The sequence below is a fragment of the Aethalodelphis obliquidens genome, unplaced genomic scaffold (genome assembly GCF_003676395.1).
Source record: "Aethalodelphis obliquidens isolate GAN/ISIS:26980383/991018 unplaced genomic scaffold, ASM367639v1 scaffold8, whole genome shotgun sequence".
NCBI classification, from domain to species: Eukaryota; Metazoa; Chordata; class Mammalia; order Artiodactyla; family Delphinidae; genus Aethalodelphis; species Aethalodelphis obliquidens.
The window spans coordinates 29,070,606-29,096,457 of NW_020837952.1; the positions used below are offsets into that span (position 1 = coordinate 29,070,606).

Below are 25,852 nucleotides of genomic sequence, written 5' to 3' on the forward strand. Positions count from 1 at the left end.
CTATAGAGTACCTGCTTTGTGATAGGATACAGAGATTTCATACCCTAAAAGACCACACAATGTAGCAGACAAGACTGAACATAATCAACTAATTGAAATACAGTGTGGAACAAGGGGAGGATTAATGCTTCCTGAAAGCAACCCACCCAGGAAGTAGCTTTTTTGATCAAGAGACTCAACCACATGTAACCTTAGCCCTTGAATCTAAATGTCCCAGTTTCATTAATTATGAGGTACTTTAAGAATCGGTAAGCTGTTTGCAACAGAAGAAAATAATTTAATAGCTGTAAAAAGAATAATAAGCATAAAATTTATTAAACACTTGTTTAAACAAGTGAATTCTCTCATTTATTTCTCACAACAACCCACAGATACTTCTGTGATCCTCATTCTGCTGAAGTTCAGAGAAATGAATAACTCACCCAGTATCACAACTAATAAGTGGAATCACATTGTAACCCAGGCTGTTGTGTGTATAAGAGAAAGCTTTATGGAAAAAAATGCAGTTGTATCTTAGAAAATGCAAGCCAGAAGTCTAGAAAAACAAAATAATAATGGTCCTGTCATTTATTCATTAAATATTTACTGAGCATCTGTTAAGTGCCAGACACTATTCCAGGCACTGGATACACGCCAGTGAACAAAATTGACAAAAGAGTCTCTGCCCCTTGGGAGCATATAGTCTAGTGGTGAGGAGACAGAACAGAAGCAGATCAATAAAATATATAGTATGTCTGACAGCAGTAAGTGCTTTGGAGAAAAATGGAGCAGGAAAAGGAAATTAGAAGGTGCAGGGGGAAGTATGCAGGAGGCACAGCTTTGTAAATGCCTGAGTTGGACATCTTGTGTAGCATTTCAAAGAAAAGGGTTGGACTTGAGACCTTAAACTTATAAGTTCACTGAAGACAGAAATCAGGATTTTTTGTCTGACTGACTGCCTTCCTTCCTTCCTTCCTTATCCTCCTTTCCTTTCCGTTCCTTTCCTTCCTTCCCTTCTTTGATTAATAGAATTGATTGATAGAATCAATAATAGAATGATTAATAGAATGATATAATGCTCTTACTATATATACTAAATGATGGTAAGTTCAACCTTTGTTCATTGAGTAGCAGTCCCTTGAGTGTCACTTTTATTTTTGTTAAGTGGTTGATCAGGTGGCCTTCTTCAGCACATTGTAATGGATTAGGGAGAAAAGGGCTCTCTGACCTGACCTCAAAAATGAAAAAGAAAATGAGGCACCACAAGATTTAAACCTGACTTACAAGAGTATTTATTTTAAAGACTGGCCAAATCATAAAATCAATATTTAATCTCCAACTCGAAACCACTTTTTCTGAAACCCCAAAAAGTTTCTTCATAAACACGCCACAGATTGCTTTTGAAAAATGCATTTATTCAAATGATATTTCTCTTATCTGGTAACAATAAATTAAGTATTTTATAGACTTGGATAAGATATGAAGTCTATATTTAACAATAAGAAAATGATGTTACAGTTGATGATCAACAGATGTGATCTTTCCCTAATCTGTTTTATGAATTGTGTTTGGTTTTCTGTACATAATTTGGTAAGTAAGATGCCACCAAGACAAGACTGATAAAATGTAAACCTTGACAATAACACAGGTTTGTATTCTGAAATGAAGAGACCTATTTAAACAATAGCCCCATGTCATGAATTATTAGCAGTTAGCATGTGATCTAAATTAAAACATCCATCTGACATTTATCTTGCTCAGAGCTGTTTATTCCCTTTGTCATAAAAACATTCTTTGTTATTTCTGTACTTACTAAATAAATTTCAGTTACCTGTTTATATGAGAACATGGTAAACAGACCTCAACTCTTATTCCCTGTTTAAGTAGTTTCACTATCTTTTCTATTTTTCTTGTCTACATGGTAACCTAATCTTATTCTTGTTTTTCATAAAGCATTTTCTTCTGTTGTTTAGTTTCAACTACAGCAGTCTGTAGCTGTATGTCGGGGTCCTCTGTGGATTTTTCAGCAGTGCTCATGTCAGATCATGACTATGTGAAGTAAAATTTTTTATTGCAACCCTGTGTACTACCCACTTACTGTATTAAGAAGATTGCTGATTATCTGTGAGATGAATTCCTCTCTTAGTAAAATACCTATTGCATTTCTTCAGTATGTCCCATGATGAATTGCTTTATATTTTTTTCTTCTACGAAAGTCTTATTTTTCCATACAACTTACTTGAAAATTATTAATTGACTTTTAGGGTTATTCATATTCAAAGAATTCAGTGACCAAATGCTAAAATAAAGAAATCTAAATTAGCAGAGGCATATAACTTTATTTATTTTTTTAACATCTTTATTGGCGTATAATTGCTCCACAAGGGTGTGTTAGTTTCTGCTGTATAACAAAGTGAATCAGCTATATGCATACATATATTCCCATATCTCCTCCCTCTTGCATCTCCCTCCCACCCTCCCTATCCCACCCCTCTAGGGGGTCACAAAGCACCGAGGAGCTAATCTCCCTGTGCTATGTGGCTGCTTCCCACTAGCTATCTATTTTACATTTGGTAGTGTATACATGTCAGTGCTAATCTCTTACTTTGTCCCAGCTTACCCTTCCCCGTCCCCATGCCCTCAAGTCCATTCTCTACATCTGCGTCTTTATTCCTGTCCTGCCCCTAGGTTCATCAGAACCATTTTTTTTTCAGATTCCATAAATATGTGTTAGCATATGGTATTTGTTTTCCTCTTTCTGACTTACTGCATTCTGTAAGACAGACTCTAGATCCATCCACCTCACTACAAATAACTCAATTTCATTTCTTTTTATGGCTGAGTAATATTCCATTGTATATATGTGCCACATCTTCTTTATCCATTCATCTGTCAGTGGACACCTAGGTTGCTTCCATGTCCTGGCTATTGTAAATAGAGCTGCAGTGAACATTGGGGTACATGACTCTTTTTGAATTATGGTTTTCTCAGGGTATATGCCCAGTGGTGGGATTGCTGGGTCGTATGGTAGTTCTATTTTTAGATTTTTAAGGAACCTCCATACTGTTCTCCGTAGTGGCTGTATCAATTTACATTCCCACCGACAGTGCAAGAGGGTTCCCTTTTCTCCACACCCTCTCCAGCATTTATTGTTTGTAGATTTTTTGATGATGGTAATTCTGACTGGTGTGAGGTGATACCTCATTGTAGTTTTGATTTACATTTCTCTGATGATTAGTGATGCTGAGCATCCTTTCATGTGTTTGTTGGCAGTCTGTGTATCTTCTTTGGAGAAATGTCTATTTAGATCTTCTGTCCATTTTTGGATTGGGTTGTTTGTTTTTTTGATATTAAGCTGCATGAGATGCTTGTATATTTTGGAGATTAATCCGTTGTCAGTTAGCAGGCACATATAACTTGAAATGTTAGACTCTGATATTGTTTCTTCATCAGGGATATTGAATACATCGTCATTTACTGAAGTGCACATTTAGAGAAATATATTTATTTAAGTGCACATTCAGAGAAACATTTTCGTAGTGGGAAAACTCTTTACCAAAATTGCCATTTTAATTTTTTCCGCTTTCAGTTTTCCATTTTTATAAATAAAATTGATCTTTCTGTGGAGGTTACTTTAAAAAGACAACACTTTTCTCTGTCTTCTCTCCCATTTACGCACATCAAAAACTGCCGACTCTTGAGGACTAGAAGGAACATTAAAATGAAATGGTTTTGTTCCTCCTGTGGGAAGTGAGCCAAATTCTGCATTAATTTATAGGTTTTTAAATTTTCCGTAAAATGCGAAGAATGGGGAATTTGCATAGTACAAAGTCACCCGGTTCTACTTGGCTTTTAGTAAATGCCAAAGTTAGAAGAGGGTAATTCCTAATAATGAGGAATTATATTTCTTTATATTTTGTATTTTTCTGCATGTAATTGTTTTTGGTCTGAATTCATTCAACATTTTTATTGTTACTATTAAGTTCTAACATAGTGTAAAATTCTACACCAAGTGCAGTAGGATCCAATTTGTGAAAAATTAACCCTGACCTTGATGCGGGGAGAAAGTGGGGGAGAGAACCAAGGATCCAGATGCTCATACTTCAAGGCAGTAAAAGATGCTGTATATTAAGTGCTCTGTGAGTGATAGAAGCTAGGTGCTGGAAAAGTGCACAGGAGAAAAAAACTACTTTCAGGACCTTCCTGGTGGCACAGTGGTTGAGAGTCCGCCTGCAGATGCAGGGGACACGGGTTCGTGCCCTGGTCCGGGAAGATCCCACATGGCGCGGAGCGGCTGGGCCCGTGAGCCATGGCCGCTGAGGCTGCGCATCCGGAGTCTGTGCTCCGCAACGGGAGAGGCCACAACAGTGAGAGGCCCCGCGTACCGCAAAAAAAAACAAAAAAAAAAACTTTCAGCGGGACTGATCCTAGAAGACATTGAGTCCCAGTTGACAAACTTAGAGAATCTTGAAATGACTGGATGTTTATAGGTGAAGTTTTTAGCGAAAGAAGAGAAAAGAGAGAATTCTGGCAGGTAGAGGCATATGCATGAACAAAGACATGAGCTCAGAAAGCATGAACTATACCCAAGGAACAGTAAGCAGATGTGGTTAATATTGCCCATGGTGGGGGGCAGAGAGGAAGAGTGGGGGAAGATAGAACTGAAAAATAATATAAAACCAGATGAAGGGCATTGAATACCATACTGTGAATGAGGAGTTTGTATTCCAGGATTGTCTTCAGCAGGATGATGTAATGAAAGTGGTGATTTATCTGATGTGATGAAGAATGTGTGTTTCATTTGGGAAAGTAGAAATGACACATGCAGCTTTGAGAAAACCAAATAAAAAGTCATTGAAATAGTATAGGCAGGACTTCCCTGGTGGTGCAGTGGTTAAGAATCCGCCTGCCAATGCAGGGGACATAGGTTCGAGCCTTTGTCTGGGAAGATCCCACATGCCGTGGAGCAACTAAGCCCATGCACCACAGCTACTGAGCCTGCGCTCTAGAGCCCACGAGCCACAACTACTGAAGTCCACGCACCTAGAGCCTGTGCTCCGTAACAAGAGAAGCCACTACAGTGAGAAGTCCGCTCACTGCAACTAGAGAAAGCCCACACGCAGCAACAAAGACCCAGTGCAGCCAAATATAAACAAATAAAATTTATTTAAAAAAAAAAAACAACTTGCCTTCTCTCTTTAAAAAGAAAAAAAAAATAGTATCGGCACAAGGCATAATATAGATCCAAAAATACAGAAACACAGTAGAATGGAAAAGAACATGCAGGGAGAGTAAGCATATTATTTGATAGGATATGAGTAGGAAAATTAATTGGCCCAATGAGTGTTCCAAAATTTTAAATTAGGTAACTTGGAAAAAAAGAAATCCCCTAAACAGAAATAGGACAGAAAAATGTGTTTATTTCTAGAAGAAAGTGTTAAGTTTGAACCGAGCAGATTCTAAGTGAGAAGGAAGATATTCTAATTTTCTACAGGACATTCCTATCAAGTGGCAGTTGGGGGAAAGGCCACCGTTAGGCATAGAGGTGCAGGAGTCATTTGCAGAAACTGCATAGTACCAAAGGAGGATAAGATCACCGAGGGAGGGAAAGTACAAAAGGAGAGAAGAGACCCCATTTCACAGCCCTGAGCATCCCTGCATTGGGAATATAGGGTAAGGAAGGCATAAGACAACAATAGGATGTAGAAATCAACATTGGTGAGCAATTTCCACTGCTGCTAAACAGTAAAGAAAAACAAGGACTGAGAAAGTCCTTTGACTTCAAAGGATAAGATGAAGGGCTACCTTCGTGAGTTCAGTTTCATGCGAGTGATATGGGCGGAAGTTGTTAAGGTGTTAAGGACATGAGAATTGGGAGCAGAGCGTGTAAAGTGAATCTTCAAATAAGTGTGGAAGTAAGTGAAAGAGGGCAATACCAAAGAAATATTAAGTATGTGTTTATTAAATATTAAAAATAGGTGTTAGGGCTTCCCTGGTGGCGCAGTGGTTGGGAGTCTGCCTGCCGATGCAGGGGACGCGGGTTCGTGCCCCGGTCTGGGGGGGATCCCGCGTGCCGCGGAGCGGCTGGGCTCGTGGGCCATGGCCGCTGGGCCTGCGCGTCTGGAGCCTGTGTTCCGCGGCGGGAGAGGCCACAACAGTGAGAGGCCCGTGTAAAGCAAAAAAAAAAAAAAAAAAAAAAAAAAGGTGTTAAAGGGTATGGGTATGTGTGTGTGTTTAAATACAAGATTTTAAATGTGTCCAAGTAGAGGGGAAAGCAGAGGAAATATAGAAGATCTTAAAGGATTATTTCCTCCCCAGGGACTGAAAAAGAAAAAGTAGACTATGAAGATATAAGGAGGAAAAACAAAATTAGAAATAGAGCATGCGTAGGTAGTAATTTACTAATGTCATCTTTATTTGGCTGTCCGTTGGTCCTGTGGCAAAAAGGACAGAATTTGAAGCCAAAGGCCTGTGGATAGAGCTGAACATGCCAGGCCAGGCAGTAGATAATATTTGCCATACGTCTGTACCATCTATATATGATCAGTAAGTGCGAGGAGAAATTCTGGCCTTAAGCCCTTTGTCATCTTGTGATAATTCTCAGTAAAGTTCTGAAACCACTGGTCGATTGCTTCTAGTTTTGATTCAATTCTCTGACTTTTACACTGATTGTTGTATTCACCCTTTATATTTCTAGTATGTATAATATTTTATAAATGTTTTCCAGTGCACATTCATTACATATGAATTCAAGGGGAATGTGTTCCTGGGATTGGACTGTCCAATAGAAAATTACATCCATGCATTATACCTTTCCTAGGCACTTAGAACATAAATTATTTCAGAGTATTATTATAAAATCAAAGCTGATGTTATGCATTTGGGGCTCTTTGGCAATGATTATATGTCAGAGAGCAAATGAGAAATATGAGATTCAAAGAAATGAGCTTACTGTAAGAGAGTGCAGCTGTGTTATGAGCTAGTACATAGATTCTACAATATATTCCTTTGGACTTGGACTACCTTTTTTATGGTAAATATGGTTGTGAGATAGGGTAGGGAGAGATGGCTGTGCAGTAGAAATAACCACTAAGACTAGAATCTGGGGGGAAAGGGTAAGAATTAACTTCTGATGGAAGAATTACCTTCTGATAGAAGAGAGAGAAAATATTCTGAGTTATAGTTATTTTCTGATGGGGAAGATATTCCTCAACCCTAATTAGAACAAGAGACCATGAAATTCAGTTAAACAGGACAGATTCAGATTTGACCATATAGGGGATTTTGATGGGGGAAATTGCTGAGATTGCCATCTCACTGGGAAAAAAAAAAATAGGGTAAATAATAATTTGTCTGGGAAGCAGTTAAACCACATTTCTGCTTGTAAACGGAGGAAAAAACATATGGCCTTTTCCAAAACTTTCCACAGGCTTCTGTGATGTGGGAAAATTACATACCATGTGTCTCTTGACTTTCAGGCATTAATAATATATGGATCCCAGAATCACCAAATTGACTTTATGAATAAAATGCATTTTAATATTGTAAATATATTTCCCACTCTCACTAGTCATTTCAGTTTCAAATACCTCTATATATTTTACAGTCAAAAATAGAGTAAGTTGACAAACCCAGAATAAATAGGTTTCCATCAAGAGAGAAATTGCCATTAGTTTCCCTCTGTATTTTATCTGGTTTTATTAAAAGGGCCCAGAGATATCATTGAAACAAAAACTGTTGGTTATTCACACATACCCAATTAAGTCAACAAACCCTAATTCTACTTCAGTTCATAAATAGACTTAATCCTTTCGATGTTATGGACATTTATGCACACAGCCGTAGAAATCAAATATCTAATTCTTCATGTCTGATTTTCAGCAAAATAGATGCTCACTTCCCTGAGAGCTTCAGTTATGCCAGGATCGATTTTAGCCCCAATTTAGATATGAGAAGACACTCATATCTGTCTTCAAACTCCTTTCTACTGTAGATCTTCTTTCCAAATTATTTAGATGTTGCTTTTCTTCTAACAAGTTACAAAGTCGAGTTTTTGGTGCATTCATTTCTCTCTGCTTACATTGTTGCTTTGTGTTATACTTCTATTTCGAAAATGTGAGATAAACCAGAAAAAATGTATTTCTGAAGTGATTACTGTTTTTGTTTATCATCTGTATAATTCTTCATGCTTAGAAGACAAAGATGGTTAGTATAATCCACTTGTTTACTAGCTGTTGATGTGGGCTAGTTGTTGCCTAGACTGGGATTAGATATTTGGACTCAACTAAGCTGAATTTACAGTTTTTCCATCCTTGGGGTATTGTTATTCATCACAGTCCACATGCAATCATGTTTGAGCACTATTTTTTGAAAATGTATGCATGTGTTGTGTGTGTGTTTTAGATTCACAACCAGAGAAGGATGAGGGGGTGTGAGACGTGGGCAGGAACTTACGTGGCTCTTGGCTATAAAGAAAATCAACCTGAGTACTTTAGGGTTGAGGAACATCAAAAACTTTGGGGAATTCCACTTAATTATGTTCTCTGATTCCAAACGTGTTTATTTTTACTCACATTTCTTTGTGAGGGTATCCTTTGCATCAATTTATAGCTATAATTGTTTGAACTGTGGGACCACACACTAAAATTACTTTTAGTCCCTTTTCTTCCAGAGAAACTAGATTCCTGTTTTGTTTTGTTTTGTTTTGTTTTGAACTCAGCTAATCTAACCACACTGGCCCATGTTCCTACCTGGGAATAGCAACTAGGGTGGACCAGTAGCTGCCACCATGAGAAGGATATGACCTTCCCTCATCCCCAGTCCCCACATTCTTCTAATCCCCTTTGGTTATTTCCACAGCTGGCCTCTCTCATTTCTTTTTTTTTTTTTAATTTTTTTTTTATTGAAGTATAGTTGATTTACAATGTGTTAATTTCTGCCGTACAGCAAAGTGATTCAGTTCTACACATATAGACTTTCGTTTTTATATTCTTTTCCATTATAGTTTATCACAGGACGTTGAGTATAGTTTCCTGTGCTATACAGTAGGACCTTGTTGTTTATCCATTCTAAATATAATAGTTTGCATCTGCTAGTCTCAAACTCCCAGTTCATCCCTCCCCCGACCCCATCTCCCCTTTGGCAGCCACAGGTCTGTTCTCTATGTCTGGGAGTCTGTTTCTGTTTTGTAGATAAGTTCATTTGTGTCATATTTTAGATCTCACATATGAGTGATATCGCATGATATTTGTCTTTCTCTTTCTGACTTACTTCACTTAGTAGGATAATCTCTAGGTCCATCCAGATTGCTTCAAATGGCATTATTTCATTCTTTTTTATGGCTGAGTAGTATTCCATTGTATATAAAATTTCTCCCCCATTTCTATTTCAGACATTTATGTTTCTCATCCTTGATTGGTCTTATGGGGCCATGTTTTTTCTAAATATAACTGAAACATTAACAAAAAGCCGTGTTTGTGTATGATTCTTTATCCCCTCCCTCTTCTGAGTTTCCTGTAACATTCCACTCCTCTTTTTTCTATTTTCTTACCTTTCTTCTACTCTTAACTCTTTGTTATCTACCTGAACTCTCATTTACATCTACAGATAAAATTATATTTTACTTTACCCTAGAGACAAGTAAAAAGTTGGGCAGATCCTGAAAAATTAGTAGATTGATAGAATAATTTCTTATTGAAAGTCCTGTGTCTTTGTTAAAGAGAAAAAAAATTATTCTAATGCTTTTGTAAAAAAAAAAAAATTATTTATTTATTTTTTTGGCCACACCATGCGGCACGCAGAACTTCCCCACCCAAGGATCGAACCTGTGCCCCATGCAGTGGAAGCACAGAGTCTTAACCACTGGACCACCAGGGAAGTCCCCAATGCTTTTAAAAATAGTCATGAAGACTTTATTCAGGACTATTGTGATAAGTTTCATGACTATGGAAATAAGGGAGACAGATCAGGTTCAACCTGGCATACAGCAGAGACAGCAGGGGGTGGTCAGTGGATGGAAAATTACTAAGAAGAGGCCTCAAGGGTAGGAGGGTTCTTGGTAAACCAACTTACATAATTCTTGCTGGAAGACAAGCCAATATGATCAGATAGCGAGGGTGGGGGGATTCTCGCTAAATTAACTTATCAGAATTCTTGATACAGCTGGGCTAGGCAGGCGTAAGAAAAGACCCAAGGATGAGGCCTAGTCAAAAAGAGGACTCAGAGGAATGTCTTCTTTGGTCAAGGAGAGTCTGTGTCATTCTGGATGAGGTTATTTTCCCAGACTGAGTTGTTATAATGTTAAACTTCTTGTCACTAGATAATTCAGAATCAGGAGTTTCCCTTTATCAACTTGAGAAGGATTTGCTTAAATATATTGCTGTAACATCTTTGCTAACAAACCCTAGAAGAGAGCTGAAAAGAATGACATCTTTAAGAGAGGGGAAAAATTGCGTATGCTACAAAATGTCTCAGTCTTTGTCTTATGATCAACTGTTACTTCCTTAGATACCAAGTGCCGACAAATGGCCACTGTGGGATGGTATTCAGAGTTTTATCAGTTGTCTGAACCTGCATTGTGATTACGGCAAAAAATAAAACTATAGAGAACTCAATTTTTTAAGAATAGGACCTTTATATTTTACTTACTCTCGTTATTTCTGTGTGGTTTTCATCTCCGTTTTGTTGTTGTTTTTGTCACTTTCTTAAATGAGATCTGTAGCGAAATAACTCCCAGAAATGCAGCTTTACCACATACTATGACCTACTGAGACACTGCCCTTTTGAAGAGTAAATGGCAACTTAAAGAGGGCAAATGTCGTGCCATTAAAGGTTTTGTGACGAGAGTTTGAAATGGTCAAGTCACCGAATTGGTTTCATTTTAAAAGTAACTTCTTCAGATTAGGAACACTGAATTTTAAAGAGAGAAGCAATTTTGAAAAGATTTGTTAGAATGATTTACGAAATATATATTTATATATTTACATATATGTATATATACATATACAATTTATACTAAAGAAAATAATTGCTTAAATTACATGTGGAAATAATCAACTATGTTTTTGATAGTATCATATGATAGATCTCAACAAGCTCAAGAATGGATAGATGTAGAACATTTACTGCTACTGCTTTCAAACACTTTTTTTCCGTATTCTCCAATCTAAGTTACTCTATCCTTAACTGTTCTACTTAACTGTTTAATCCTATAAAAGATAGCTGGATCTTCCCCATGGAATCTATATTTGTACTACAGTTTATTTCTTGATTCCACCTGTAATTTTTACTGGTTGTTTATATACAAATCCTAATAAAAGCTACTAAAACAAATGAATAAAAATCCTCAATATGTATTAATTTAGTTTTCCTACAAGACAAATTATTTTTCTTAAATATATAGTGCATTTTCCACTATTGGTTTACAGAAACCAATGGTAGTTTTCCCTTTTTCTTAACAAGGTTCAACTATCTTTTCCCAAAGAGTCATACTATTTGTTAAATTTTTGTAATCATAGCTTTCATCTGTTTCAACTAGCTGAGCTTTTATTTGTAACCACAAATATGCTAATGTACATATCTATCAGCAAATCAAAGCTACTATAATAAATAAATCCTTAATATGCACTGCTACTTTTCTTCATCCATGATTACATGCATTATTTTTCTTTTTTTCTTTTTTCTTTTTTTTTTTTTTGCGGTACGCGGGCCTCTCACTGTTGTGGCCTCTCCTGTTGCGGAGCACAGGCTCCGGACGCGCAGGCCCAGCGGGCATGGCTCACGCGCCCAGCCGCTCTGCGGCACATGGGATCTTCCCGGACCGGGGCACGAACCCGTGTCCCCTGCATCAGCAGGCGGACTCTCAACCACTGTGCCACCAGAGAAGCCCTACATGCATTATTAAAATGATACCAGAAATTGTGAAAAACTGTATCTGAAAAAGCGTCAATATGAAAATATTGAAAGAACAAAGGATTTTTAAAATGCATTTCTGTAGGTCACTCTACTTAAATGACACACCGCAAATACGTGGATATCTGTGCTTATTTTCGAATTTTCTTATGGAGAAAGATTCCTATGTAGAATTTATAATTTCTCACTTATGTTTAGTTGCTTTTCTGCACTTTAATATCTTCTTTTTGATATAGTTTTCTTAGGCTAGCATTGAGAGCAATAGATTCCGTTAATCTGGAAGATGGAATTATTTTGCTGCCGAAGGAAGATTATGTACTTTGATTAGCCTTGGAAATCTTTACTGGATACATGCACAAATGCTTATTTTTCCTTTCATTGAGTAATATAACATTATCATTTTCTTTTCTAGTATGCTGATTGACACAGCAACTCCTAAACATTTCCTACTTGTAGGGAACTTTTACGGTGAACAGATGATGGATTATACCATAAGCACTGTAGTACCATATGATTGCTTTAAATCCATTATTTACATTTGAATTTGTATAAACTGTGTCTCCATGTTTGGAAGTTAGGAACCTTTTTTATACACACTTAATGATGTAAAACAGAGAGCATTCACCTAAATGTAGGTGATAATATTGAATGGGTTAAAAGTTGATAAACAACTATTATAGGTCCATGTTTCTGCTTGTATCTATTATGAATTATTACCAAAAAAATTTTGTCTCTGTAACTTGTAGAAGAATAAACATGATAATGTTGAGACCAGAAAAACGTCTTTTTTAAAGAATTAGGAAGCGTCAGCCTAACAACATCTACACTAGTTAAACATTAAAAGTTAAATTCTACCCCATTTTTACAGATGGAGAAACAGAGGCAGGGTAGTTTGTCTGGGATCTCACAGGTAGTGGTAGAGTCAGAATACAAATCCAGGCAAGCAGAGTGCCTATTATATGTCAGTATCTAAAATGAATACCAGGGATATAATGAGAAACAAGGAAGTTGTGATTCCTACTGTCTCAGAGATGTAGCTGATGCAGGCTTAGCATTTAATTGTTTCTTAATTTTTTTCATGAGTGGTTTATATAGTTTATGAGTCTTGAAAGTTTGCATCTTCCACACCTTATACAACAGTTCTTAAAAATGCATGAATTCACTGTGTTATCTTCAGAGAATATTCAGGGACTTCAAGAAACATAGCAAACAAATTACTGTTTTTGTATTGCTTGAAATGTGTTGATTACTTTGTCTTGGGCTGACTCATGCAACCACAGTAAATCTGCTCATTTTTTTCATAAAGGTAATTTATTTCCTTTCCTTTAATAAGCTGAAGCAAGCAAAATGATTTAGTGAAATGTTGGTTTAGGATTTGGAAGGCCAGATACTTTGGACAGTAGACTCTTGCTTACCTGACAGTTTCTTTGTGAAGTTTTGCTGTTAACTGAATTTGTGTTCTTTAAATGAGAGTTATGGTAGAATGACGTGCAGGTATCATGTCAGATTTTATTTTATTCCTACTATATGTGTATTACGGTCTAGAGATGTATTTGACAAAAGTTCGTATTAGTTAAGGTTATTGTGATTTCCAGTACAATAATGTTTAAATACACAGGAATCTAAAAATTCCCCCACATACAAATAAAGTAATATTAACATTCTCCTTTAAAAAATCCCTAGAAAAGAAAAAAAAAAACTACTTAGAAATATGCTAAATTGATTGTAGGTTTTTAATCTGTTTAATGACGTGGTATGAATAGAGTATTACAGCAAAAAGCTTTTTTTGAGTAATTCGGGATTGATCTTTTAGTCTTTAATTTATCCAATCCTAGTACTTCTCATGTCTAAACTGAAGCTGCTGGATATGGTGAAGATGTTTATGTAAAAGGAACTACAGCATGAAGATATTATATGACTCAATTCTTTTTAAAACTTGGTTTGAGTTTTCAACTCTGCTTTAATGGAAATTTATTATCTCCTCAAATATGTGCGTGCTATAGCACTTAAAGTGTGTTAGTTCTCTGTTTGACATGCTAGGCTCTGGGAATAACCAAAGGTCTGCCAGATGCGTGTTGGCAATAGCCTCAGAACAAGTCCAGATCCCTGGTGAAGGCAGGAATGGTGACAAAACATGATACACACCATCAATAAAGTTGATAGTCAAAGGGCAATTCATGACTGCAGGTTTTGAAAGCCTATTTTGAACTAAACGTTTTCATAAAATTACAGTGTATAGTGCTAAATGATCCTTGATATAGTATAGATTTTATTTAGTGTAGCACCTTCAAATATGTATCAAGTTTTTATTTTAACATGTTTTCCAGAACCTATATCTATTCCCACCCTACCTGGTCTGGCTTATATATGCTATATCTCAAAAAGTGTAGCACTTAATCATGAATGTATATTTTGTGTACCTTGATGGCATCAAAACGTTTTTAATGTTTAGGGATAAAGTGTATTCTGCTCATATGGCAGCAGTGAAAAAAAGATACCTACTTCTAGGGCTTCTCTGGTGGCACAGTGGTTGAGAGTCCGCCTGCCGATGCAGGGGACACGCGTTCGTGCCCCCGTCTGGGAGGATCCCACATGCCACGGAGCGGCTGGGCCCGTGAGCCATGGCCACTGAGCCTGCGCGTCCGGAGCCTGTGCTCCGCAACGGGAGAGGCCACAACAGTGAGAAGCCCACGTACCGGAAAAAAAAAAAAAAATATATATATATATATATATATATATATATATATACCTACTTCCAGCATGATATTTAACAAAGAAACTTTGGGTTTTGCTTTCCTGAATGTACAGAGACATGGGTAGCACATAGGGTTTGTCTGTTTACTAGATGTTGCTATAAATAGCATGCTTCAGTGACTTCCCTGGTTTGGGAAGAGCAGTCTCTGCAGTGAATTTCCAGTGGAATCATGCCATTTTCACAAGCCCTGGTAGGCAACATAGCTTAGCACTGTAGGCTCTGGAATTACATGGCTTGGGTGTACTAAACAGGGCTTCACCTGCCTCTGGCTCTGAGATCTTGGGTGTGTTGCTTACATCCCTAAGCCTCATTTGCTCACTCTGTAAACGGAGGTAATAATAACTACCTCAGAGGGTTTGTTATGGAAATGCAACAATACATACAGAGCACTTAGAATTCTACTTGGTCCAGAGCTACTGTTAAATTATTTACATTGCAGGAATTTGTCTATATATTCTTTACACAAAGAGAATAATTTTTAAATAAGTCAATTCCACTTGCCAGGTTACCTAAACAACGAACAAATTGGTGTTGCCTGTCAACAGACTCGAGCATGCTCCTTCCTCCGGGCTTTATAATCGTACTTTTTCCTCCAGCTGCCGTGCTTTTCCTCCGGATAGCAGCATGGCTAGCTCTGGCACTTTCTTAAATATCTGCTCAAATAGCAACTTGTATCAGTAAGATCTCCCATCCTGCTTCATAGGAAACACCTCTGTACCAGTAATATACCCTACCTCTTTTATCCTGTCCTGCTGTACGTTTTCTCCTTGGTTTTTATCACCATCTACAGCCTATGTATTTTCTTACCTACGTGCATTATCTGTGTCCGCTCTCCACACCACGAGCTCTGTGGTGGCAAGGACTTTATTTTCTGTACCTCCGCTTTCTCCAGCACATGTGGTGGTTACCTGGAAGACAGTAGGTGCTCGGTCAATGTTGTGAAGGGATTCACAGGAAGCTTCTGTCCTCTCAGTCTGTGTTCGCTTCCTGTCCTTTCCTAGCATGGATATCTTGCAGCACTGAGTATGGTTCTCGTGTTTGAAACATGTTGTGTTCAACGTGTCCCCCTCCCCCAGTGAAATTCAGCCTCTAAATGCAAGCCAACCACAACATGGTCTGCTCAGCACAAAACACGTTGATCTTTTACAGCGCTGGAAATAAAACCAAAAGCAGTGAGACTGGCTGCCAGGAACACACTGAGAGGCTGGACTGTAGTTTACCTCAAGAGCCATCCAAGTGATTTTTTAAGAGAGATGTTTAAGAATAATGTTGATTTTTTTTTTTTTTTTTTTAAACTCTCGCTGAATGGAGAACCTTGAAATCTTCTCTGTCTGCCCGCAGCTTGCACCCACCCTGGGTCTTTTGGTTCTCTCTACCTGCGTCTCAGGAGACAGTGATCACAATGAACTGGAACTCTGTCGAATTTTAGATGACTTCATCCTCTCAGGAAATGCAGAATCACTCTTGATAAGTGTTTATATATTCAGATTCTGAAACTCAGCCTGTGGCAGAAGTGACAGCAGATCTCACAGAATGAATAGCTATAAACCTTTGGAGCAGCTTCTGTAGCGCTATGATCCCAATGAAGTATAACCCTTAAACTTCTCTGTTTGACCTAATGGTACGCCTGCCTCCTCTTTACAGGCATCACTTCCCTCTGCAAAACACACAGTAAACCATAAGGTAGGAGCTGATTGTATAAATCCACTCAGACCTTGTTGAAAACTGGCCAGTGATTTTCCAAAAAGTAGCCCCTTAAAGGGCATATCTCCCTCTCCACAGGTAATTTACCTTATATAAGATTTCCTTTTAAAAAAAAACAATGACAAATATTTCGATGCTAAAAATAAGAAGGGTATGTGAGAAAACTTAATAAGAATAATAAGCCAAAAAGTTTTCCTCCCCGTTAGTCAATTTTATGAAGGAAAAAAAAAAAAAGACTAGATTTTGTGGTTTATTTCCCTGTGCTGTTGTCTGTGGATGACCTTTTTTGATATTGGGAGCCACAATAGGAGGAGAATACCAGTGAAAGGGGAAATGACAAGCAAACAAAACAAAATGGTGAGGCATCTATGCAGAGAGGGGGCAACAGTGCCAAAACCTAATACGACAGGCCGCAGCCCTGGGGATCAGTGGTTTGTGTCAACCATAAGAATGAGCGAAAGGCCAATTTTTCTCCGAAAGAAAAATTGCCTGCATTTCAAGAAACCTGACTGTGGTTAAGAAGTAATTTTAAAGACAAAAATAACAAATTGGCTAAACTAGTATGTGTGCTTTCCAGGGAGAGTACTTTTTTCTTCCCCAGACTCTTCCTGCCATCACTGTGTCTAGCCTGGTAGTGAGTCTCTTGGATCAGGAAGCAAGGGCCAGGCGTGTTGACCACACGTCCTATGTCGGGATTTGGTGGTGATGTTCTGTTTTTAATGGGGTTGTTGAATCAACACTTCATCATTGGAAAAGAGCACTCAGTTTGAGCCCCCTCCACAGTTTACATTTGCTATTAATTCTTCTGTGAGTTCCATCAGTTGAGGAAAAGTAAAATAAGAGTGGAAAACCAAAGAATACACTTATATATTTTTTTAACGATGCCTTTGAGAAAAGGTGTTGGTGGGGCCAGTATTTGTCCTCACTTCCCTCAACAGGTAAGGTTTACCAAGCATTATCCTTTTTCTACCTTACCTTTTTCTCATAGCCTTTCTCTTTGCCCTGCAGAGAGGGCATAGTTTGTTTTATTTACTTTTTTAATGGCTGTCCATAGACAGTTTCCATCATGCTACAAAAAATTTTGCATCCCAGATTTCTCTTTGGGACTTCATTTGTTGTTTGAAATCCCATTCACGAAACAGTAGTAAGATAGTGGTATGTATTCACTTGGGTTGAGAGGAATATTTCTCATACCTTGAAAATATTGCCCTCTGTGTGTATCAGAAATAAGTGCCATGAAAAATGGAACCCCCAGAATGAAATTAACACTTTAGAAATTAACCATCTATTTGAGCCCAATTGAAAAAAGAGCCTGCAAGGCCTCTCCTAACATGGTATTCCTGGACTGTTTCTGGAAACGATAGAGTGAATTTACTATCCAATTAAACCTGATAAGAAAGTCAGCTTTGACATCCGTTAAATAAACCCAAGATTCTGTATTCACTCTGGGACTCTGTTTTAAGTTATCTGTAATGTTTTTGCTTATGATCAATGTTAATAATTTTCTAACACAGCAAAGGCAATAGTTCTATTATTTATTACTGAGTTTTTAATCTACCTCCTGCCATTGACCTTGAGCCCGAATGTTATTTTCTGAGAATAGAAATAGTAGTCTTGACTTTATGTTGTACAGTGGTTCTCAGCCCTAGCTGCATGAGAATCACCTAGGGAGCTTTTACAACGTCCTGAGCCCTGCGTCTCACCAGACACTCCGATTTTAATTGGTGAAAGGCAGAACCCCATCATCCTAGTTTTTAAAGCTACCCAGTTGATTCTAATGTGCCATGAGACTGCGGACCCCAGTTTAAAAGCTAGCATTCTTTTCTCGAGTGGCTTTACTTCCATCAGTCAGTTCCAGCTAAACCATTTACTTTGTGACCTCGGGTATGTTCCTTAACCTCTGTCTTTCAATTTCCTCTTCTGTCAAATGGGGTGTTAGTAGCACTTAAATCATAAAATCATTTTGAGAATCCAAGGAGTTAATAGATTTTAAGCATTTAAAATAGTGCCTGAAACATACTAAGTGTACAGCAAAGGTTAGCTGTCATCAGCATTATCATCTGTTTTTAAAATTAAAATGATAAAAAAAAATTAAAATGATAATAATGAGCCTTTGAATTGCTTCCTTCTGTATACTTCCCAACTTGGGCTCTTCTGGAACATCTGCTCATCTGTGCTTTCACTATATTATAAAACTGAAACCTTTGTTCTCATTCTGGTTCAGCCACTTACATGTTGCATTGCCTTATACAGATTGACTCGAATTCCTCATTTTATTTTTCACCTCGAGTTGGTGTGAGAATTAATTTTAAAAAATTGAAGAGTACATCATAAGCATTCAATGAATGTCACTTATTATTGTTGTTTTTATTAACTCTATGGTACTGTTGCTATTATTAGCTGTGGTGTTTCAGAAGATAACGAATTCACAATACAGCAGACACATTTTTGTATTTTTTGTGTGCTCGTAGCCAAACTAAGTAATCACTTGGGCCCAGTAAGCACTCTGAAACTGAATCAGACAAATAACTGTAGCCTGATCTGTAGCCAGCATGATGCCTGTGTCAGAAGTGTAGGAACAGAAACATAAGCCGTAAAATCCTTAAATTTTAAATTCTTAAAATCTTTGCAGGCTCATCGTTGGAATCTCAGTTTGAAATATGGCATGGTAGTGAGCAGAGCAAGCTCCCTTCAACTCCAAATGCTGACCTCTCCTAAGTCATGACCTTTCTGTAGGCAGTGCTGACTTGGGGGGTTTTCAGTGATGCATCTTGACTTGATAAAGGCAGAGCAGGGGGTTGGCTTGATAGTGTAAAAACCAAAAGGCAGATTTTTATGTTCTTTTTTGTGCTTCTGTGCATGTGCTTTCTGCTTCCTATATTTTGCAGAATTCAATGCATATACCCTAGGTTTACAGTCAACATGGGCTCATGGGCTCAAATTTGAGTTGTGATAGAGGACATGGAGAGAAAAAAGCATCTTCCTGTCCCCATGTTTAGTGTTTTTTATGCCTTCCTTTTCACATCAAATCCCTAATAAGTTGTAAAGACTAGGTATAGTCATAATATACTGTAAGATTGTTACCATGGTTTAGATGTTTTAAGTGCGGCATTAAAATATCTAATTTTCAGAAGCATTAGAAGAGAAAGGTTAGACGTAGATATATTTTCCTGGATTTAGTCTGTGTCTTGAAAAAATTTCTTAAATCCATGTGTTGAGTGAAGGAGAAAAGAAAGAAACGAATTACAGTTGGAGAAATCAAATGAAATATAATCACTAAAGTACTTTGTTCTAACATCATATCCTGCCACAAGTGTCACTTCCATGCCCTTTAGAGAGAAAACTCATTTGCACTAATTTAATATTGAAGGTTCTATTTCCATTGTTATGCATTAAGAGTCATGCAGCTGACACATCACAAGTGTGTGCAAAAAAGTTAACTTCTTTGGATAAGATAGTTTTCTGAGATCAGCTTTTATCCCTGAATTCCCAGAGTATAGGAACGGGGCCATCATCTGCCCCGGCACTGAGCAAGAGGCATAGAGAGCAGCAAGTCTGCCCTTTTGCTAGGCATTCCATCTCTCATTTCTCAAATCTGTCTTCCCCGCTTTCCATCTCTTCCCACATTGCCCTTGTACAGGCCCTCAAGGATGATCCTACCACTGCATGAGTTATCCGCTTCCTTCTTAGATCCATTTCCTGGGTTGCTGCCGAGTGATATTTCTGAAATGTAAATCTGTTCCTATTACTCACCTGAATGAAGTTCACACTTGTTAGGTTCCTCTTACACCCAGCACTCCAAGAGTTCTCCCAGAACTCCAAGAGTTCCTCTTGTGCTCTACTCCATTGAAACATTGGTAGATCAACTAATACATTCAGTCATATCAAGTATAACCCAGATACCCCCAAACCTCAACATGTGACTGCCAAATAAAGTCACATTTCCTTAATATACAGATTTCAATGCTGAACTTAACCATTCATATAATTTTCAGGTTTTCCCCAAAGAATGGCTACATGTTCTATAGAAGTGTCTGGGTGGTTTCCTAGTCACCACAGTAAGCCCTTCTCTGTCCAAACCCGCTTTGTTCTAAAGCTCAGCACATCATCTTTGCCCTCCCTTCACTGCTTTTCTCCCAGCATACTTTGCCCCAAATTCCCTTTTTAAACTCCCCTTTGCACAGGTGACACTAGTATGTGGCTTTAAACATTTTAAGATGCTAGAGTATAACTGAAGGTCATTTTAAAGAAGAATAAAACTTCACTAAGGTATTACCATCAGTTTGTCAAATTTTACCCTATTAATGAACGTTTCATTTGCTCCTTTTTTCTCCCTTTCTCTAAATGCTGTTATAAGCAGTACTGCAATGCTCCTTTTACATAGCTCCTTAAACATTTTGTTTTTACTTCTCTAAGATAAATTCCTAAGAGTATGGTTGCTGAGTCAAAGAAGATGAACATTTTAAATGTTAATAGTTGCTATACTGCCAGATTATTTTCAAAAAAAGTTACAGCAATTCACATTCCTACCAGCCCAGTGGCCAGATTGGAGTAATAGCCATCTTTTATAATTATTAACAACCTGAAGACTAAAAATTGCTATTTTGTTGTTTCAAGTTGCATCTTCCTGCCTACTCTTGTGGTAACACAGCTTTTCAAATGTTTTATATATTAATTATTTGTTAACAATCTTCTGTGAGACTTGCCTATAATACATCTTTTGCCCACTTTTCTACTAGGTTTTCTTGTTACCAAGATGTCTGTCTTCTCCACTATGGCATGTGAGTTTACACACACATAGAGGAAGGGGGATGAAAGAATATGTGTGAGAGAATAAGTACCAACATGTATATGTTGGTTTGGCTGGAAAGGAAGAAATGGACGTTATGAACCTCCTTTGGAAAAGTACATTTGCGTGCCTTTGAGAGCCATGCTTCTGCTCATGGGGCATCCCTAACTGGCCTGCTGCCTTCATGGTTGCCACTGTGTTTTAGAGATGATCTTGCTTTCTCCCAAAGGGTATACTTTTGCAGTATTCTCGCCTAGACAGAGCCAGGCCCAACTCCTCCCAGCCTCCAAGAGAGTCTAAGGGACTTCTCCTTCCATTCTGTCCTGCCATCCCAGAGAACATTAGCCTCTTCTACATGGTCGCAACTGATTATAGGCACGGCTCTCTCATGTGTTGGAGAACAAAAGAAAGGAACTTCAGGGTAAGGATTTCCTTTTACACAAGTTACAGACATCCATTCTGCTTGCATTTCATTGGTGAGAATTTAATCACATGACCAAGCCTGGCCACAAGACAAAGTGGGGAATATTGTTTCTAGCGGGTAGCCCTGTACCCAGAAAGAAGAGAAAACTAGATTGTACTGGGGGAGCAATCAGCAGTCTTCATCGTATTATTTATATTGTCTTCATCATGTACCCTTACCTTTCTAAATACACGTCTCTATTTATAATAGGTTGTCTTGCATAGTTCAGTTAATTAAAAATAGCATCCATATTCTTGCTATCCCCATGATTAAAAATGAACCTTTATCATAGGTCCCCTATCAGGCATCCCTCTATCAAGCCGTATCAAGTTGTATTTACTACAACTATAAAGAGACAAGCAAAGCTTGGATGTCCCTTGTCTTGAGAAATAGACAAGTGACAAAGTTAAATAAAAGCATACCGTGTTCTTCCTCCAGCTATTTGTACATGGGTTTGAAATTTAATGGTGGGAATGTGGAACATTTTTAAGATACGAAATGTTCGGTATTGAAGTACTGTTATGCTTCAGAGATCCCCATACTATCTCTTGGGAGGCATGCAAGGAACTCTGTTGCCTATTCAGGGTGTCACTCTGTGCGTGTGTGTGTGTGTGTGTGTGTGTGTGTACACATTCCTCTATCAGAGTCTGTATTACTTTAGCATGTGGAATAGCCCAACAAGATAATGAGTAACAACATTAGAGAGGAAAATCCTTGCAAAGGTAAGATACAAAGCTAAATTTCTTGTGATCAAGTCTGTAAGTGATATTTTACATATTTTTATATTTTCTGCCCTGGCTGAACTTCACCAAAAAAAGAAGGAAAGAAAAGGAAAAACACAGACATCTGCAGACTTCTCCTTTTTCTTTGTGTCTGTGAGTTACAACTGCCAAGTTCAGTGAATGAGACAGGAACTCCAATGAATTCCCAAAGGTATCATATAAAGCAGGGAAGAAGAGGCACCAAAATATTTTTTATAACTCTTGCTTCAGACTTTTTTCTGTGTATTAAATAAGTTGTCAGCTTGTTGGGTTTGTTTCTGTGAGAGTCTAGAAGGTAGCGAGGGATTGCAGTAGGTGAGTTTATACTAAGTTTGTACCTGCTACATCTCTACAGAGGAACCTCCTCTCCTGCCCTTCTTGCCTGAACAAAGGAGATAAATTGAGGTCTAAGAAACAAAGAGAACACTAATAAGCTCCCTTAAACTAGGGCGGTGGTAAGTAGGAGAGGGAGAAGAGGCATATTTGAGAAATATTTAGGCAATCAAATGGGCAGCATTTGATGATTCCTTAAAAGGGACAAGGAAGTAAGGAGGAGGGAGGAGTCTGTAGCTTGGGTGATCAAGTGGATTCTGCCACTTGTTATTTAAATAGGGGATCCTGAAAGATGAGCATTCTAATAGGCAAGACAATGCATTGACGTGGACTGCTGGATGTCCTTGATGCCTATCAGGCATCTGAATGCAAGCCTGAAAATTAGGGGAGAGAGATCAGGGCTAGAGATACAGGTGTTGAAGTTATTTTAAAAACCCAGAGAGAACAAGTAGAATAAGTGTTTTAAACCTAGAGTCCATGGAGAGATATCAGAAGGTTTTGTGATTCCCAAACTTGACATATTAGTGCCAATTAAAAGTGAAGTTTACAAAGGTGACTAAGAAAAATTTCTTGAAGAGGTGGGATGATCGTGGGTGTGTGTATGAGTGTCTGCGTCTGCGTGTACATATGTTTAAGCAGAGCCTACAGTATTGGCTGATGGATTTGATGTACGGTGTGAGAGAGAAAAGTCGAGAAGATTCCATGGTTTTTGGCTTGAGCAACTTTCATAAGGATGGAGTTGCTATATCCTGAGATGGGGAAGACTCCCCAAGGAGCAGGTTTAGTGAGTGAGTGAGTGAATGAGTGAAAGAAATAGAGAATGAATGAATTTTAATAGAAAATGCAGCTTTATATCTTTATCACAGTGACTTAACTAATGATAGTGCGTTTCTAAGCCTTATTAGACCATTGTAATGAACAAACTAATTTACATTTTGTAGCTTCTCATTTGCATGTAAGCCATGTATTGTAAAGTGGTTGGCCTTGCACGGAGGTTAAATATGCCTCTAGGAAACCCTCTCCACAATATTAATTTGCTTAACAAGCTCTTTCTTCTTAAATATTAGAAATGGAAATTTACACTCAGATGAGGAAGACTGCTCTAGATCTGAAGTCATGACTGATGATTTCTTACTATTATAAAAATTTGACATCATGAGCGTGTATGTGATTGAGAGAAAAATCTGACAAATGTCACAGATGCATCCCTTTTAACCAACACAAACCAAGTTGCTTTTATTCAATTCACTTTACAGATACTTTACACGTTATTCAAATATGCCTTCTATATATGTGGAAGAGTCTATGGTTTTTAGAGACACTGTTTGGAATAGTAAGTTTTCTGCCACATTCGGGAAGTTTTCTATACCTACACCAAAGTATGCATGGTGCTATCAGTGGGAGAAGCTACCAGGGAAAGGCAGCATGTGGGAGCCCTTCATTCACTAAGCCCTTAAGGTGGCCTTTAGCCCCTCATGATACGGTCTTGAGTGATCTTTTTAGTCACATCTCACATTTCTCTCTCCTTTGCTCTCTGAGCGCTCATCAGACTGGTTTTCTACCAGGTTCTTACACATGCCGTGCTTCATCCCAACTCAGGAATTTGAACTTCTACCCGTACCTCCCTCATCTGTGAATTTCTACTAATTCATCTGATCTCAACTTGGCAATCATCATCTAGGGAAACCTCCTCTGAACTGCGTTTGCTCCCTACAATTTGCCTCATTTTTACAGTTTGTATCATAGTTGATCTTCATTTAGTTGTGCGATGATTTGATTTTTCATTCCCCTCGCAAGAGTATAGGTTCCGTTGAGAGCAGGGTCCCACAGTATCTTTCCACGGCAAACGCTTAGTAAATAGCTATCAAATAAAGAGATGAAGGTGGGTAATCTGACTGAAGTCATACACCTAACTAGTGGTGCAGCCAAGGTTCCAATTCAAGCTACTAGCCATTGAAAGAGACATCAAGGAGAGATGAGTTTTAGTTTGTTTCTGTGTCCTGGAAAGGATATAATGAAGTTACTTAAAAGTATTTATTATGGGGATGTCGTTCTTTTCAAACACGCACGCACACACACACTCTCTCTCTCTCTCTCTCAATCTCTCAATCTCTCTCTCTCTCATACATGCAAACACAAGTAGTAGCTTAGCCTACAAGATATAAATCAATCATTGTACAACTGTTCCTAATCCCTCTGTTTCTCTAGGCTTTCTCTTTCCTTTGGGCTCAAAACTACTTTCGAGCTATATGCACATAGCTGTGCCACGGGGCACTTCAGGCACACCATTTATTCTTTCATTTACCAAATATGTATTGAATATCTAGTCACAGTCAGCACTGCCCTAGGCCTTAGGAATGAACAGTAACAAGGGAAATACAGTCCCTTTTATTTACAAAAAGGATTTTTATTCTGGTCATGGAAAGGACATAAAAACATGAAATATTATTGAATGATGCATGTTATGAAAAAAAAAGCATAAGCCATAAAAAAAAATAAGAGTAATTGGCGGGCCACATACTGTAGTTTGGATAATCACTGTTTAGCATATCTAAGAAGTGAGATATAATCTGGGACTGAAATACCAAGGAGCTAGTCATGCAAAAAACTGGAGAGGAACAGCTTGTGTAAAGGCCTGAAGACAAGATGGGAGGAAGCTTGGAGCAGAAGGAAAACCCATGTGGGCAAGGAGCATATGGGGGGGGGCAGGGACAGGAGTCGAGGTTGGAGAGATAAGTAGGGGTAGGCAGGAATGACTTTGGTTTTAAGTACAATGGGAAATCTCTTGGGTAATTTAAGCGTGAGGAAAATAATTTTATTTATATGTTACAAAGAGGTCTGGCGTTGCTGCATGGAGAATGAATTATAGAGACCAGCTGGAAGCAGAGAGACAGTTAATCAGCCATTGGAGGAGTCTACCCTGTAGACAGTGATGGCTTAGTCCTAGGTAGAGATGGGAAAAATGGACATATTTTGGACAACTGATTCCATCCTTCCGTCCCAGCACATCTCTTCCTCATGGATTCTTCACGTCAGTTATCACATTTACCCTCACTCAAGTGGCCAAGCTAATAATTTTCAAGTTAGCTTCACCTTTCTTTTCTTTTTCCACCCCCCTCCCCCAGGAGATCACCAAATCCTATCAGATAACAACCAAA

The 25,852-nt window shown here is 38.1% G+C and overlaps 1 protein-coding gene across 2 annotated transcripts in view; it reads left to right on the forward strand.

Annotated features, from left to right (window-relative positions):
• TMTC2 (transmembrane O-mannosyltransferase targeting cadherins 2) overlaps positions 1-25,852 on the forward strand; it is a 429,464-nt gene that overhangs the window by 351,099 nt on the left and 52,513 nt on the right. The gene's annotated exons all lie outside the window — the stretch shown is intronic.